The sequence below is a fragment of the Mus musculus genome, chromosome 2 (genome assembly GCF_000001635.26).
Source record: "Mus musculus strain C57BL/6J chromosome 2, GRCm38.p6 C57BL/6J".
NCBI lineage: Eukaryota > Metazoa > Chordata > Mammalia > Rodentia > Muridae > Mus > Mus musculus.
This window is the reverse complement of record NC_000068.7, coordinates 174302204-174319564: the sequence shown is the minus strand read 5'-3', so window position 1 is coordinate 174319564 and position 17361 is coordinate 174302204. Positions and strand designations below refer to the sequence as shown.

The window sequence follows — 17361 nt, the reverse complement described above, 5'->3', positions numbered from 1 at the left end:
TGGAATATTTTTTTTCTCCTTCAAATAACAACCATTTTAAAATGAAACCTATAAGCAGGTAGGGCAATAAATTGGGGTGCTGCCCTTGTTATCTTTCCCCCAGCTCCCCCAGCATTGCTTTGTAAATAAAAATGGGAAAACAAAACAAACTAGGGCCTATCTATTATATTTTCAAGTGTTTTCCTAACATGGATCCACTAACATCTGAGAGATGGCCATTCATTCCTTCCCACATCTCTGTGGCAGGCAGAGCCACCCTGCATAGTGTTTAGGATAAATTCCCTGCTTGGACCTGGCTTAGCTGGGAGGAGAGCAGACCCTGCAGTACCCTTGACCACCTGAGATTCCCTCCTCCTAGAAGATACCATAGATGTGGCATTCTGTTTGTTAATCCTGCGTGTAGAAAACAAAGTGGTTTGATTTGTGATTGCAGTAATTCACCTACCACAAAGCCCTAAGTCCTTACTGGCTTATTGTCAGCTGCTGGTTAATAATCATCAAAATCGCCCGTGTATGGGACAGTGTGTCAACTGAGTGAGGGGAGTAAGGGGAGAGGGCAGGAAAAAGAAAACCACACATTGTCTCGGAAGAGGTGACTGTGTAGTGTGTACCCTGGAGTCAGTAGGAGATAAACATAACCCTGAGAGCTACATTTAAGGCTGGGGTCCCTCTCAAAAGCGACATGACTTCTAGCAGACATTCTACGTGTAATGGTTACACAAAGGCTGCAGAGATGAGTGGCTTACACCGTGTGTGTGTGTGTGTGTGTGTGTGTGTGTGTGTGTGTGTGTGTGTGCGTGCACACCTGCTGTTCTCATCCCCAGAGATCTCACAGCTAACCTTGGGCATGCTCAGTTTACTCTCTTCTCTCTTACCTTCCCATTTCCAGAAACCAAGGCTCTTTCTATCTCTAAGAAAGCATTTAGAATTCACTTTTATTTCTTTTCTAGACATGCCAGAGTGCTTTTGGGAGCTTTGAGCAGGCCAAGCAACTGCTTGAGATCAGAGGATTAGAGATAAGTCCAGAGGTGGGAAGAAATATAAGGACCTTCCTGAGTTTTGCTTGACATGAATATATAGACTCAACACTTAGGTCTCTGACTCCTCCCCAGCACTATAACATAGCCTCTGCCTGAAGCGACTCCTGTCTCTGGGCCTGTTCAGTTCTAAGGCATGTACATGGGAATGGCATATCTGACCTAGCCACTGACCTTAAAGAAAGCACAATTTTCAACAGGGGGTATGTGGCAGACCACTTGAAAAGTCTTCCAGCCACCGGAGAAAGGCCCCAGCCAGAAAGACTGGCCCGAGGACTAAAATCTCACCTTGCCCTACAGAAGGAAGGGAGAAGCCTTTCTGGCTCTTTTTTCAGTGTCCTCCTGGTAGAATAAAGCAAAATGGTGTAGACTTGGGCATGGGTGCACAGTCTGCAGGGAGGGGCTGAGATTCTCTTATCAAGGGCATCTGTCATTCAGAGGTGACAGTTGTCTGCTCCCTGCACCCCAGCAACCCCTGTCCCTTTCAGGTCTTTCCCTTTTCCCTACTATAAGACTTCTCTATAAAAGCCGAAAACATCTTGTTCTTTCACCATAATTAAGGAGCTGTCAGGGAAATGGCATGGCTGATTTCTTTGCTGCTGCCGGAGTGAACCTGCTCGCCACTCTTTCCTTTTCTCTCATTTGCTGAAGTGGTCCTTTCTCTGCCTGAAATCAGCCCCTTTGCTGATGGAGATCTTAGCTGGAAGCAGAGAATTCTAAGCAAAATCCTAACCTTGGGAGGGTGAGGAGAAAAAAAAAGTCCATGCTTTGAGCTGGCCTGTGTCTGCAGCAAGGTGCCTGCCTGCACAGCCATTTTTCATGGTGGGGAATGGTAGCCTCACCATGTCTGGCTTTGCAGACCAGTCATTGTCAGGATCCACAATTTAGCAAAACCCAGAGGCCGTTCTCCCTGCTGGCTTAGCTAAGGGGCAAGAGGAAGCTATTTAGAAGGAAGTGGAGAAGTTTGATCAGGAAAGATAAAATCCAAATGCCTTTAATGCTTGAAGGGAAAGCGTGTGTGTGCGTGCGTGTGTGTGTGTGTGTGTGTGTGTGTGTGTGCGTGCGTGTGTGTCTGTGTATGTGCGTGTATATGTGTGTGTGTATACTATTGTTGCCAGCCTTCCTGCTGCAAGCTTGCAATAAAGCTGTAACTTACACGCATAATTAATCACCTTGTTCCTAGCTGAGTGTCACCCAAGCTGCAGGGAAGGTCATTTCTATGCGGTGTGGACACTGAGTTACTGAAGGGTCTATCTGCAATAATGTCTCATCTTGTGACAAGGTTACCCTCTTCCTATTAACCATCACAGAGCTTCATGCAAGCCACCTTGAAGGTAGGTAACATTCAAAACCCAAAAGCTGAAAACCAACAACAACGAACACCAAAAGGACCTTATCCCTAAGGGGTGTGGAGCTCTCTCTGCTGCCGGAATGTGACATATATTTAAACACATGTTATGGATGCGATTCGTAACATTCATCCTTGTCTTCAACTACTTACACTTTAAGGAAACTCACATGTCAGGAGCTTTCGAAATTAGCTTAATTTCCTCTCCCTAAATATCATACACCTCGGAAAGGCCCCCTTTAAGTTACACTAGGGAGCGTACCTGGCAGGCTTCCGGGTTTCTAGAGGGTATGTTAGTATGTGGCATGTCAGAATAGGCATCCAGGCCTCTTCAGCTGAGTCACTGCTGGCTAATGCCCCTCTCAGTGACGCCAGGTTAAGGTGTGCAATCAACCTGTGCCACTAAGCACCAGGTTTTCCTCTGCCTGTGACCACACAGCCAGGGGGCCGTTCGTGCTAACAACGAGGCTATTTTGTGGCTTGTTTACTAGCTCTTCTTAGTCTTTTCTCCATGCCTGGACTTTCCATTTCTTGTTTAAAAGAATCAAAGTGACCATACTACCAACACAGCATGTTGCCCTGGAGGTATGGGGGCTGAGGGGATGTGGTGGGTGGGGGGTTCTACATCCGGGGAACACAGAAGAGGAAAACCATTCTGCTGTACTGGAGGTTGCTAGGCAGTCCTGAGCAGGGGAAAATGGGGTGAGAAAAACAGGTAATGAGGGCCCAGCTGCCCCTCTCCTATTTCTGGGGACTTCATTATTAAAAATGTGACTTTTCCTCATTTTGGCCTCACAGAACTGTTTATTAAGAGTAACCTTATAAGCCTTTGGCAGCTGATGGGATTAACTGAACTGAACACAGCCACCTGCAGCCCTGGAAAGAGGCCTGGGCCAAATCCCCACCTCTCAAATTCACTGTGAACTCATCCCCAAACATCCGGAAGGAGCAAGGCACATGGCCCTGTTCTAGTTCTCTTTGAAAGGTAGAGACTGTAAAGGAGAAGTTTAGGATCCTATAAATTTGGTTTATTATAGAATACTGACTTAGGAGTTCTTTTGGTTCAGTCATCTGCCAAAACAAACAAACAAACAAAAACAAAAAACAAAAACAAAACCTAACTGTATGCAAACATACACATTTTAAAGATACATATAAGTGTATATGGAACCTACCCAGGCTAAACATTAGAAAGGAATAGATTAAGATATTGAATTCCAAGAAGAATATATAGGTAACCTACAAATATTTGTGAAAGAAAACCTGGAAGCAAATTCTAGATAATTTTCATTCTATAGAATTAATGGCAGCATTTGAATGCAGACTTTCTGTTTTAGGGAACAGAAAAAAAGAGTCCTAAAGGTCAGGATCTAAGATGGTGGATCACAGCTAAGATGGAGGGCAGGCCAGGATCTAAGATGGTGGATCACAGCTAAGATGGAGGGCAGGCCAGGATCTAAGATGGTGGATCACAGCTAAGATGGAGGGCAGGCCAGGATCTAAGATGGTGGATCACAGCTAAGATGGAGGGCAGGCTAGGATCTAAGATGGTGGATCACAGCTAAGATGGAGGGCAGGCCAGGATCTAAGATGGTGGATCACAGCTAAGATGGAGGGCAGGCCAGGATCTAAGATGGTGGATCAGAGCTAAGATGGAGGGCAGGCCAGGATCTAAGATGGTGGATCAGAGCTAAGAAGGAGGGCAGAAGGCTGTGGCAGTATGAAAGTACTCTGGCTGCCAACCATAGCTACTTTCCTCAGCCTCAGGCTGACACGAAGATGTGAAGAGTTGGTTGTCCTAGAGGCAGATGTCTGTTTATTCTGACCCTCAGAGATAAGTTCTCCTGGGTTTCCTGCAGCTTACTTATTAGAACAGCATCATGTCATTTCAGTTCTGATTTAGTTTGCTGACTTGGGTTAGAACGCTCTTGAAGGGCCACTGAAACCATCTTTGCATGCGTTCTGTAGCTACTCTCACAGAATGCCTTCCTAGAAATTACCCACCATTGTCTACTTCCTGTGTCTGATTTTTAACCACAGGACCATAAGGGGAGAACCATGTCTTAGACCTTTGGCTTCCACTCAGGGAAGGGCACATTTCCGTGTTTATGTACTGAATGGACTGACTGACTGAATGAATGAATGAATAAAAATGCCCAAATCCAGGCAGACTCACCGACCTGAGCAGGACTCATCCTCTTGAGAGGTGTGGTAGACACGTGGGCAGCTACTGCATGCGTAGTAAGGCTACTAGGCAAGCAGACAAGAAACAAGAACATTTAACATACATGTTGATTGGAAATTTGGGGGCAACTTATCAGGGAGGGAAAATGGGCTCATATGTATAGGAGACTAGTTTCCCATGCTCTTTGCCAAGGTTAACAAAACCTACAGAGGAGTAAACCCGAGGTCTGCCAATGGTCAAAACTGTGGAAACGTTAACTGGTGACAACTGTTTTCATTTGGAACCATGTTAGAGAGTGAATCTCTGCCTAAAGCTGGCACATCGATTTTATGCTAAATTCCCATTTAATCTCCCCCTTTTCTTTCTCAGAACCACTGTGATGCCCCCATTCCAAAGATTCCAAAGTGTCACAGAAGGTTCCCTGTATGAGTGGGGCGGTGGGGCGGTGGGGCGGTGGGGGCGGTGGGGAGGTGTCCATCTCTCGGCTTATGAGAACAGCAACCCTGTGCTCCCCTCAACCTCAGGCCGCTTTTGCTAAGTCTCAAAGCAATACAAATTCAGCTCAAATCAATTAGCAACACATTTCTAACTCTTGGCGCTTGTCAGGGAGGGTCAACAACTTTTCCTGGTGGGGGAATCTCAATCATGAGAAGGAGCCAAATCTAAAGACCAAATGTGGAAGAATAGGGTCCTAGCATAACCAACTGGGCTGGGGTTTGAGTTGTTTTGTTTTGTTAAACTTGACAGAATATTTTCCTGACTACAGCCAGGAAGCCGAGGCTGCACTCTTTTGACTATTGTCTGGTTATGGTGTCTTCCAGCCTGTGCCCTGACCCCAGTGCTGAGCCATCAATCCTGTCCCCTTGTCCTCTGGCTTAACGTACCCCCTTCTTTTCCCCCTTACTCTTCCTTACTGGAGAGAATTATCTCCTCCCAACTGAAGGTACCCAGGAGACAGACCTTCAAAAGTTGTTTTTCAAAGCGAGGTGGTGGGGTGGAAAAAAGGAAGGAAGGGAGGAAGGAAGGGGAAAAAATGACAGAAAACAGTGTCCATATGGAACCTGGCTGGTGCCAAATTCTTGGGGCCATCAACCTACAAAATTCTCAGGATTTCCTTAATCTCTGAAATGCATGTTCAGTGGACAAAGTGCTCACGTCCACCCATAGGACTGCCCTGGCTTTGTTCTGGATAATTATTGAAACAAAGGACTCACAAAGATAGAGTGGGTTGTTTTTTTGTTTTGTTTTGTTTTTCTGTTTCTGACAAAAAAGGTCCATGGTGTGCCAGATTGCTTAAAACAAAATAGAACAAAACCACTCAGTGGGCGAAGCATGTGGAAACACTCAGAAAATCAGGTTGTGGCAGAAGGGGTGTGTGTGTAGGGGGGGGGGGGGGAGAGCCTAACGTGACAATTAAACAAAATCATTTGGATTCAGGTAAGAAACTCTGAAGAAAGCAAATGGGGCCTGTTGGGACAGAGAAGCCAGTGGCCAGACCCCACAGGGCCATGGTGACATCCTGGATCCACCACCAGCCTCCTGGTTGCTGCTTTCCCAAGTGGGTCTTGAAATCTAGTCACCCTCTGAGCCTTCTCTTTTCTTCCTCCTTGTTTAATTAAGCCCAGCCAAGCCTCGATGTGCTCAATTCCTGTTCACTGATAGCCGTCCATCTCTGCTTGGGCAGCGATCACTACTCGAAACCCTGATGTTCTCCAAGACTTGAAGTTTCCCTAGGGCAGGGACTTCATCTGGACTAGAGCACTGACATGGCAAAGTCTTTACTTCTGCTCTCTCTCCTCTCCCTTGGCTTGACTCTTCTTCTCATACATCATTCTGGGGCTTCTTTTTCTCATGCCCTTTGTACCCCTCTCTCCCCTTTCCCTCCCACCACCCAACAATAAAGAACTAGCTAAGGGAAGTGATCTTACTGACAAGTAGTTCTTAAGGCCCCATAGACTTCAAAAGCTCAGAAAAAAAGGAAGCAAGGGGGGGAGAGGAATCCAGACTCCTTTCCCCTGTTTCCTACCAGAGTGAGAAGGTTAAACTAAGTCAAGGATCTGTGAAGAGATGGCAGAAGGAGGGAACTGGCCTCTGTACATACGCCTGGGGTGGGGGAAGCCAAATAAAGAACCCTGGGACCCATGGTTAATAAATACTTCTTAGCTACACATCTGGGTGAGGAGCCAGAGATAAGGACACTCACAACAGGGCAGGGGCTGGAGTGAGGTTTGGGGCTGGGGGTCAGGGCTAGGGGCGGGGTTATAATCTTATGACTTCATTTTAACAATAACATTACTCCTAAAAGAAAAAGGGCCAGGCCAACTCTGAGGCATGGGAAAGTTTTCAGTCCTGTGGGAAGTGAAAGTGGGCATTGTGTCCCCAGACGGGATTAGGGGCTCTAGGAGGGTGAGGTACCTGTTAAGGCAAGGATTTGTGTGCTTGGAGTTGGTCTGAGAAAGAACGCCATCAAATCACAGCAGATCAAAACTTCATCCCCTCCAGTGTGTTCAAACTAAGTGCCCAGGGACCCAAGACAGGATGATCCCTCCTCCCCACCCACCCCCACCTTTGAAATATGGGGCGGTTTTCTGTTTAGGTTGTCTACATTTGATCTAGAGAATTCTACCAGTTCCCACATTTGCAAGCAGACCCAGCTATTCTGAGCTCTTTGCTGACCTCTGGTGGGTAGGCCCATCGGTACTAGAACAGGCTGCTTACCTATACCCATATCACTAACACCTGGGGACAGCCTTGAAGTTCACATATCAGAAGCCCTGAAAGTGGGGGTAAAGAATCAAAAAAGAAAGAAAGAAAAAGAAAAAGAAAAGAAAGAAGGAAAGAAAGAAAAGAAATGGAAAAAAACACCCTTTTAAACCTTCAGGAAAAGAAAACAAAAGATAAACAAAAGCGGGCAAGAGAGAAGGAAAGTTGTAACAAAGTTTGAAAAGAATTGACTAGCAGAGTACAGAAATGTTAGCCTGAACTAATATTTTGTATCTTATTTCTCTGATTGTTACATTTTAGAAGAGAAATAGAAGAAGCTATGGAGAATGAAGTACTAAGGCTGGCCTTAGTGGCCGAGGGTAAGTTCCCAGCAGAGTCTGCAGCCCCTTCTAGGAAGGCCCATGTACCTTCCTCAGTAGCTGTGGAGGAGGCAGGGCAGTGGGATCAGGGCAAGTACAAAGCACTGTCTTTGGGACCTAGTCCTTATGTATGCATTTCTTTTCCAGCCCTTGGCTGGGTGAAAAGGGATGAACTTTGTGACCTCTGCTGCTACACAAGATAGCTCCAGGCAGGGGACCCAGAAATAGTCATTTGTTAAAGGACAAAAGATGGCCTAAGATGTTTTTCCTACACCACCTGCCATTTTGGTAAGGACAAAGGTGTGTGTGTGTGTGTGTGTGAGAGAGAGAGAGAGAGAGAGAGAGAGAGAGAGAGAGTGTGTGTGTGTGTGTGTGTGTTATACCTGGGGGGAGCAGAGATGCTAACCAACACCTTCTATTTAAAAGTTCTCCTAACAGAATTAAAAGATTCTAAACTGGGAAAGAACCCCACCCCCAACCTTTTCCCCAAAAGACAGAAGGATGTTTAGGGTCTCAGAACTGTTCCTGGCAGAAGGAGAGCTTAGCACTGTTACACAGAAAGCCAAAGCGGGGGGGAGAGAAGGGGCTTCCAGGTTTGCACCCCACTGTATTTTATCTTTCTGACCTCCTAAGGTCTACAAAGTGGGGATACTTGTCACCAGATATCAATTGCTGTCCTGAAACCTTAAACAAAAAGCAACAACAACAACAAAAAAAACCCAAAACAACACATTCTTAGGCCTGGGGCGGAGCTACGTCCCTGGGAAGGAAGATAAAGGGAGGGGGCTGCCTGAAGCAGGCGCAGGCTTGAATTTTCTAACACCAGGCTCTCAATTGTAAACTCGGAGCGCCATCTGCCAGCCAGTTCTGAACAGCCCTCCTTTGTTTCGATTTTCCTACTTCCCAGCCCTAAACAGTGGGCTCCCTTCTTTCCTTTAAAGTATATATGTATTTTATAAATTCTGGCTCAGAAAGGTTCTCCCTAGAAAAAGATCCTACTTTAAAAGAAAAAAATCTGAAAATGAAAAGAAAAATAAAACAAGAAGAGAGAGAGAACAGGAAAAGAACAAACAGGTAAAATGCCCCAGGACCTTTTGTTTCCTCCCTCCTGCTGTGAACTTGGGGTGCAAATGAGATGGGCTCCCTTTTCTACTTAAGGCAATCAGGCTCTTCCTTCCTTCCTCCCGCTGGGAGCTACCTCAAGGACTCCCCCGGGTGAAAGTGTTTTACTTCTGGGCACCTTGAGTCTGGGGGTGAGCTTTCGCTACATTGGTTTTAGATTTGTCTGCCAAATAAATTGAGTTTCTACTCTGTGCCCCACTTTCTCCAGATGTTCCTGGCCTAAAACCCCTTGTGAGTACTTCATACACATAGACCTGGGAGACATGGGAAGTTTCTGGCTTCCTCTTAAAGGAACTCATGAAATTTGGTACCTCTTTGGCCATGGCAGAACCTCAGGTAAGCTTGAATACTTCAAGATGTATCATCAGTCTTTCCTGGACATCACTTGGCAAGCAAGCACATGGAACTCTAAACTCAAGTGTTAGAATCAACCAAGGTCCCAGCAAAACCCCTGAGCTTAAACCAGTGCTCTCTCCATCATCCTAGGACCCTCTGCAAACACTGGAGATTCTCTGTACACCACTCCCCCAACTATTGGACTTTCTTCCCCATTGAGACAACATAGGAAAGTGATAACATGGAACATTTCCAAATACTCCCACTAGAAAGTGGGATTCCCTCCTAAGTGTACATCTTAAATCCTCACTTGCATATCTGCTTGGCAAAACAAAATGACCTTCTGTGCTCTCCTCCTAAGAGCAAAAATGAAAGAAACTGAAGTCACATGAATGCTGAAGTATAAATAGCCCAGAGTTTTTTGGCTACCCAACTTAAAAAAAAAAAAAAAAACTTTCCCCCTAACATCTGGCATTGGATTCTGAGTTCTGCCTTGAGTCTTCTAAGCATTTCCTTGGAAAGATGTTGTACTTGGTCCCAGGCAAAATCTCAAAATCAACATTCTGAGGTTTTAATTTCTAGGATTGTGCATTGAGGCAGTGAGGAGGTTTTTGGGGCACTTTGCTTAGCAGAACCTGAAATTCTCTAAGCGAATCTGCAAGAAGTTTGGATGTCAAATGCTGGTTCCCCATCTGACATGGCCGGCATCTAACTGCTCAGACCCAATCTGTTTTGACTGATTCACCCTAATCTTTACCCTGATAGCTCACTTTAAGATATGAAAATCTTAAGTTCTTGAAGACGAGGAAAATACTGGAAAATGCCTTTGCTTTTAAGAAGTTAGAAGCTGGGAGTACAGTCCCAATCAGCATGGCATAAAGCCTTGCATTCAGCCCCAGGAACTAAAGAACTGAGACAGATAAGGTGCTGGTTGGTGACTTGGGCCCACTAAAGTGACAACTAAGCCTTGACCTGAAGGGTAGACATGGGGATAGATGCTGATGCTACTTTTAGGTGGGGACATAGCAACCATTTTATCAAAGCCCTAAATGCAATCCTTTTGACCAGAAAATGTCTTTGGTCAGGAACTTCTTCTGGAACCACTGTTTCCTTTCTGACAATCTCCTCCTTCTTCTTCCTCCTCTTCCCCCTCCTCACTGTGGTGGTCACCTCACTTTCATTACCACACACAAAGGTGGCAGGTCACCTTTCCGTGGGTGGATGGCTGTCTTTGGCATGTACCTCATTAAGGCTGGTGTGCACAGGTTAAGTGAAGGTACTTTTAGTATCTGTGAGTACACGGGAGGTACAGGTCCCTCCCTTGTTGTCTGGATATTCATATCCCTTCTACAGTAACAGAATTTACCAGTGCACACCAGGCAGAGGGAACAGGCTAGCACGATGCTAATTATTACAACTTAAAGAGCCCTATGTACAACTATAAAGTTAAAAAAAATCAATGTATGCCCCTGATACTGGCTACCCACTGACTAGTTAGGTATTAACCTATCAGAGTCCTAGACCAATACATTGTTTATTTGCCTGAAATAATTTCTTCTTCTCTCCTATTTAGGGTCATCTGGGGGTCACTCTCAGACATGTGTGGAAATTGCTTCTATTCAAGAATGTAGTGTCCAAGATTAGTGTGCACATTGCTGATTGGTTAGTAAAAGGGACAACTTTCCTTCAGATGGCTTATCAGTAGATGAACAAGCTATACCATGTGCGATGTCTAGCTTCCTCAGGACAAGGGATAGAGGGGAACTCTCAACCATGTGTGACATTTAGTGGACACTAGAAAGATTTGGGCTATCATACTTAATTGTGGGAAGGTGGTGGTGGTGGTGGTGTGTGTGTGTGTGTGTATGTGTGTGTGTGTGTGTGTGTGTGTGTGTGTCTGTGTGTGGGTGTGTGATGTGTGTAGTGGTGGCTGTTGTTAATATGTTGTTAGTAGTAGTATGTATGTGTAAAATGTGTGTAGTGGTAGCTTTTGGTGATCATGGTGGTGGTTTGTATGTTCATGTACATATGTGTGTATATGTGTACATGTGTGTGTGCTTGTGTGTGTGTATGTGTGTGCACGTTTATGTGTGTCTGATATTAGATATCTACAGTGCACAGAACAGGTCCCAGCCCCCGTGACAAAATGTCAATGGAGTTGCTTAGAAGATCCCTTTGTTAAATAGATACCCTTTAAATGTTCCTATAGTCTCAGTGCATAGCTAAAAAGAATAAGTCATAGCTCAAAATATACAAAATGTGGAGGTGCGGGCAAAGAATGAAAGTAAAGTAGAGTCCTTCCCACCTTGCTGGCCTTCCCTGTCCTCTCTCTCCTGCCTTATACCCTCTCACCATCTAGTGGCCACCTGAAATATCAACCCTTAGTTACTGACTCTAGACTTTTCTAAAGCCCACCACCAAAAAAATGATTACCCAGGAGACAGCAGGCAGGAGGCTCCTGGGTGACTCATGATTTTATTGATAAGCTATCTAAGCATACACTAGGCCCAACAGAGCCATTCGATGCAAATGCAAGGAATTAAGACGTACACTTTCCAGACATGCTAAAAATAGTAACACCAACATACAACAACTTAAGAGACAAATTACAAATAAACTCTGCCTTTCCCAAGAAGTGACCTTTTGGGCTTTGGTCCTGGCCCTTGGACACTTAAGGATGACCACGTGTAATAAAAGGTTGAAGAGAGTGCTGTTCTGAAAGGACATGTTTGAATCCACTATGCAACTATACACCTGTGCACTTCCCCAGGAATGCCACCTGCTCTTGACACTGTATCCTTTGGGGAATGAAGGGATCAGTGAGACCGGTAATCTACTTTTACTGCCTTAAAATCTGGGGTTCAGGCCCAGGATGGGTCTCAGAAGCCCCAGGGGACTCAATATATCTAGGATACCTGCTCTCACTTCCTTTACAGCTCTGGGGTCCTAGACTCATCTGTGCCTAGCTTTGGGTTTTGTGTGTCATCATGACCATTCATGTTGACATTTGTTGTGGGAAAAAAAATGCAGTTTTGGACTTACCTGGGTGCAGGTTACCTGTAGGAATGTCTTCGGAGTTGTTTACACGTTAACAACCAGTTTGGTGAGGGACAAACTGGTTATGTAGGAGGAGAGAGGTATTCAGAACCTTTGACAGAAGGACAGGCAAGAGCCAGCAAGTCAGAAGAGAGGCTCCAGCTGGCCATTCTGAAGTCTTCATAAGAGGTCACTCTCCGTTAGCGGTGGCAGTGAGCATGCTCGACCGTGACACTCCTGAGAAGGCAGGCACATAAGCGTTTTCCCCCTTCCCATTATCAAAGAATAAGGAGACAAAGTTTAAGTGCTTGCACTGTCCCCCACACAAAATGTGTGTGACTGTCAGAAACACCAACTGATTCACATCAAATTTTAAATCGGGTACCAATTGTAACTTTTATACCTCTCTCCTCACCCCTAACTAAATCATTCAAATTTAGCAAGATCCATTATTTGGGTTTAGTGGGAAGGACTCTTAACGCAAAATATTCCTGAATTCTCCTGAGCCTTCATAACTCACTCTGTAGGGCAGTTTGGGGTTTTACCTCAGGACCCCGGAAGCACACTTCTTTAGTATTTCTGGTCCTCTCATAGATCACTTGCCTGATGCTCCTTGGTTACCGCTTCCAGTGTGGCACATGCAAAATACTTCCAATAATTCTAACTTCAAAGGTCTTGTGTCAGAGACCAGAGCATTCCGCGTCCCCTCAAGTCTGTGGTGGTTGGCAATCATTGAAAAGTTAACATTTTGGGGGCTGGGGGGAGGGGAATAGGTCCTTACCTCTCTCTTGGGGTCTTGTCCTCTTCCACGCTCCCATCAGCTGCTCTGCCTCTGCGGTGATCTGGTTATGGGAAGGGAAACTAGAGACAACTTTTTTTGTAAAACAACCACATTGACCCCTGAGCTATCTAACAATCCTGAACTAGTATATACATAGGTAGCTAATCCCAGGGGAGGTAGAGGAGGAACAAGCAGGAATGGCAGATGGTACTTGTTCAGGAGGGGGGAAAATGACCCTCTTAGGGTTTTCTCTTTCTTCTGCCACATTATCGTATCATCCTAAATTTGGCAAGATGTCATTTGTCTATTGTTTGAGTTAACTTGTGGTTACAAACCCTGTAACAAGGAGTGAACTATAAAATGTAGAAGCCGGAAGTGTGGAGTGCCTAGGCTCAAGTTAACGGTCTCTCAGGGAAAATATACAAAAATAAAATAAAGCCTCACTTGAAATAGAGAAGGGGAAAAAAAGAAGTTGTAAACTTAACATTTGGGGGAGCTCACATGTGAAACACTCTAGCTCTTACACGATAAAAAGCTTCACCCAGGATCTGGCTCTCCCTTTAAAGAAAGAAGAAGGAGGAGGAGGAGAAGAAGAAGAAGAAGAAATCCTTCTCTCAGAGTCTTCTGGAAACTAAGCCCCCTCTGGCAGCTTGCATCTGAAACTGCCCACTAAGTATTCTTAAGCTGCATAAAGGCCTCAAAGATTTTTCATCTGAAACTCCAAAGGAAAGGCCGGACCCATTTTCTTTCTAGTCTCTCTGAAGAGCTTGACCCTAGGTCAGGGGTCCATAGGTCAGCCTAGGAATGTGATGTAACAACGGGCACTCCATCCAGCGGACTAAAGACCTTAATAGGTGGGCGTCAGACAGAGACTTGGTGTCTGCTGACCATAGGCCCATGGACACCGAATTCCAGTGTCCACAGTTCTTGGCCTCTGCTCACTGTGGCCCTGTTGTTTCTGCTTGGAAAAGTTCTCCTCTTTCTGTGAAGTTTTAGTTTAAAAGAGGCAAAAAGCATACTAATTTTAAGTTCATGAAAACTGTGGGAAGAGGAAGGTGCATTTAACCTGTGTCATAGGCTAAAAAAAAATCCAGAAACTAATTTTCATTTGCTGTTTCTGTGCCTCCTAGAAGACACAGCAACATTTGAAAAGCTGCATAGTCTTGCTAAGAAGTGAGTGGACACATCTTATTTGGAGGGGAAACTGATTGAAAAAAAAAAAAAGGGGGAATGTGCCTAGAGTTGAGGGTTTCAATTTTAATCAACTATGCTATCCTCTCTTTTAAAAAATTTTAAATGTCCTGCATCAAAATAAATCAACAAAGCAAATGCTTTTCAAAATCATGCATGGATTCTTGATAAATAAAAAAATGGGACTTAGTTGTAAACTAAAAATAAGGAAGAGAAAAGCTATTGGAGATCCTGTTTGTGTACTGTGGCACTGCGCATCCAGGGATGTGCATACAAAAACAACTGCACTGTAGTATCATTATTGTTATTTACTATAATTGTATAATTAATAATAATAATAGTTGTTGTTGTTGTTACTGATGTTGATGTTGTTATAAGCTTGAGCTCTGCTAAAGAAAACTATTCGGGGATTTTTTTTTCTCGGAAAAGATGTCAAAGAAAAGCTACATTATATACAAAAACAAGAACAAAAGGAAAAAAAAAGCTTGTGTGTGTGTTTGTGTGTGGGGTGAAGCAAATGTGTTGTGTGCATATGTGTGTGTGGTGTGTTATGTGTATATGTGTGTGTTTGTGTGTTGTGTTATATGTGTATGTGTGTGTTGTATGTGTGGTATGTGTGTGACTGTTTGTGTGTGGTGTGGTATGTGTGTTGCATATGTGTGTGTTGTATGTTCTGTGTGTGTGTGTTCTCTGTACATATGTTATGTGTGTATTATGTCTGTTTTATGTGTGTATTTGTGTGTGTTTGTTTATGTTATATTGTGTGTGTTTTGTGTGTGTTATGTGGTTATATGTATGTGTTGTATGTGTACATGTGTGTATGTGTGTGTTGTGTGTATATGTGTGTTGTGTGTGTTGTGTAGTTATATGTATGTGTTGTATGTGTACATGTGTGTATGTGTGTGTTGTGTTGTGTGTGGTATATATGTGTATGCATTGTGTGTGTTGTGTGTGTGGGTATATGCATGTGTTGTGTGTGTATGTGTGTGTGCTGTGTGTATATGTATGTGTGTTGTATATGTGCTGTATGTATGTGAATATGTGGGTGTGTATGTATATGTGTGTGTTATGTTGGGAAGCAGTGAAGCAAACATGAGTACTAAGCCTCCACAAAATGGCTTCCCCCAAATGGGCAGCTTACATTTCATGTTCACTCAATAGACATTTACAGTCAGTGGTCTGTCAGGGTCTGGCTAGAATTCAGAAAGCAACAGACTGTTAGACACCTGTCATTTAACAAGGGATTTTAAGATCACAGAGAACACTCCAACTGTCATGCTCTCATCTTTGAGAAAGCCATATAGAATTTTTCAAATGGGCTCGGTGAGCGTTAGCACCTCAGAGTTAGAGGCCTGGGTCCTTCACATACTTACCTTGCTACCTTTGGGAGGAAAAAACAAAAGAGGCCCTGGCCTTTAATCTGTGTGAGTGGAGTGGATGTGCTCATGAAATGGGGTACTGAAGTGCTCATGAAATGGGGTACTGAAGTGCTCTTACTGCCCAGAACTCTTTCAAAGGGCTGATGTGACTAAACAGAAGACTTTAAAAAATGCAAAATGCAATTAAAACATGTCATCATTATCATTGATGGCCACTAACAATGTTAAAAGCATGAGCCACCCCCCTTTCCAATACTGGGGGTGACCCCCTTCCCTATGGTTCATACCATCTCCTCAGGGTAGATCATATGAGTTAGATAAAAATAAAATTACCTATTTAGAAAAAAATGTTTTTGAGAGGAGTTGAAATTTTTTTAAAGGATCTCTGTAAAACATGTTATTCTTGCAGATGTTATTGGGAAATAAGATGCAAATTTTCCTTAACTTCTAAATTTGGGGGTCAGGGACACTATGGGCTTCCCACTGCACCAAACAATTCAGTGGAGGCCTTCTGAATTTAGAAAAAGAAAATGGCTGCATTAAAAAAAAATACAGGGGGAAAAAAAAAACAATCTGCACGGTGAATTGCAGTGCAGTACCGTACCACTTGGCAGCCAAATAAATTATTATATAATTAATTATGATTTGCTATAAAAATGAGGCATTACTATAGTGGTCATATTATTCAGAGTGCTTTACCTGCTTGTAATAAAGGCAAGAGATACTAAAATAGACTGATCTAGTAGCCCCTTGCAATTCTAAACCAAGAAATAATATCTAAGTGAAGTTTTGAAAAGAAAGGAAAAAAAAATCCACAGATTTTAAACTAACAGAAACATGAAAACAGGCCTTGATTACATTATGTTAAAAAGCCTCAGCTCTCTAGACATTATAGAATTTTTATTGAATTATTATCTTTCTATTTTTCTATCTATCATCTATCTTTAAAAATAATTCTAGCACTATGATGTTTGGGCAATAAAAACAGAGTATGCACACAGAAAAATGTTTTTTTTTTAAAGCAACAGATGACTGTGGATGTGATACGTGAAGAGCTTCAGGATGGTCATTTGATCTACGTTTTCAGGGGGCAGAAGGCATAGATACCTCGTTTAACGTAATGAAGCTAGACAGTTAGTGAAAAAGTCTCATAACTGTGAGTAAATCCTCTCCTTCTGCTTCGACCCTCCCCAATCAATAACAGGGACCCAGATACAATCCCTCTCTTGTTACTTCAGCGAAATGAAAGCAGCCTAGTGGGAAACTGCAGCCTGCTTTGACAGACAGCGCTACTGCAGTCACAGGCAGCAGGGAGCAGTGGCCATCTTAGAGGCTCAGGCGAGGCCTAGGCCAAGGCTGAGCAGCCTGCTTTCTGGATGACGCTGCATAGAAAGGTCAGAGTGGCTGAGATCCACAAAGGGCAGACAGGCCAGTGCCATGGTACCCCCCCCCCTCCCCAAAATGTGCTTCTGTTTGGGTTTAATAATCCCCTCCAGGAAAAAAAAATCTAAGGGATATAAGGGGGAAACGTTTGCTATTCTGAAAGAAGCTGGCCTCAGATCTGATGTTTGGTGCAGAGAGCTGCATTAGCAGAGAGTATAAACTTCCAAGCTCCTTCTTCCTATATTGGGGGTGGGGGCTAAGACAGAAGACCCAAGTCCTGTTACTGCAGGACACTTGAATGAAAATTTCCTGGGAGAGCTTTGCTTCTCAAACGAGGCGACTAAGGCCTCAGAGTATAAGGGACCAACCGGGATTCAGATGTGCAGAGTCACTTAGGTCATCTACCTGCAGACATCTGTCCCCCCCACCCACCCCCAACTCACAGGTCAGCTTCTCAGAGTATGGAAATGGACCTGCAGT

The 17361-nt window shown here is 44.1% G+C and overlaps 1 protein-coding gene across 12 annotated transcripts in view; it reads right to left on the bottom strand.

Annotated features, from left to right (window-relative positions):
• The window catches only part of Gnas (GNAS (guanine nucleotide binding protein, alpha stimulating) complex locus), a 62425-nt gene that overhangs the window by 27180 nt on the left and 17884 nt on the right, over positions 1-17361 (bottom strand). Inside the window, exon 4 of one of the 12 annotated variants that reach the window (XR_374414.4) lies at positions 12929-13008. The exons of 10 other annotated variants lie outside the window; for them this stretch is intronic. The gene's annotated coding sequence lies outside the window, so the exon portion shown is untranslated. The remainder of the gene's footprint in view (positions 1-12928; positions 13009-17361) is intronic. One more of the 12 variants, XR_374413.4, reaches the window with a different exon arrangement.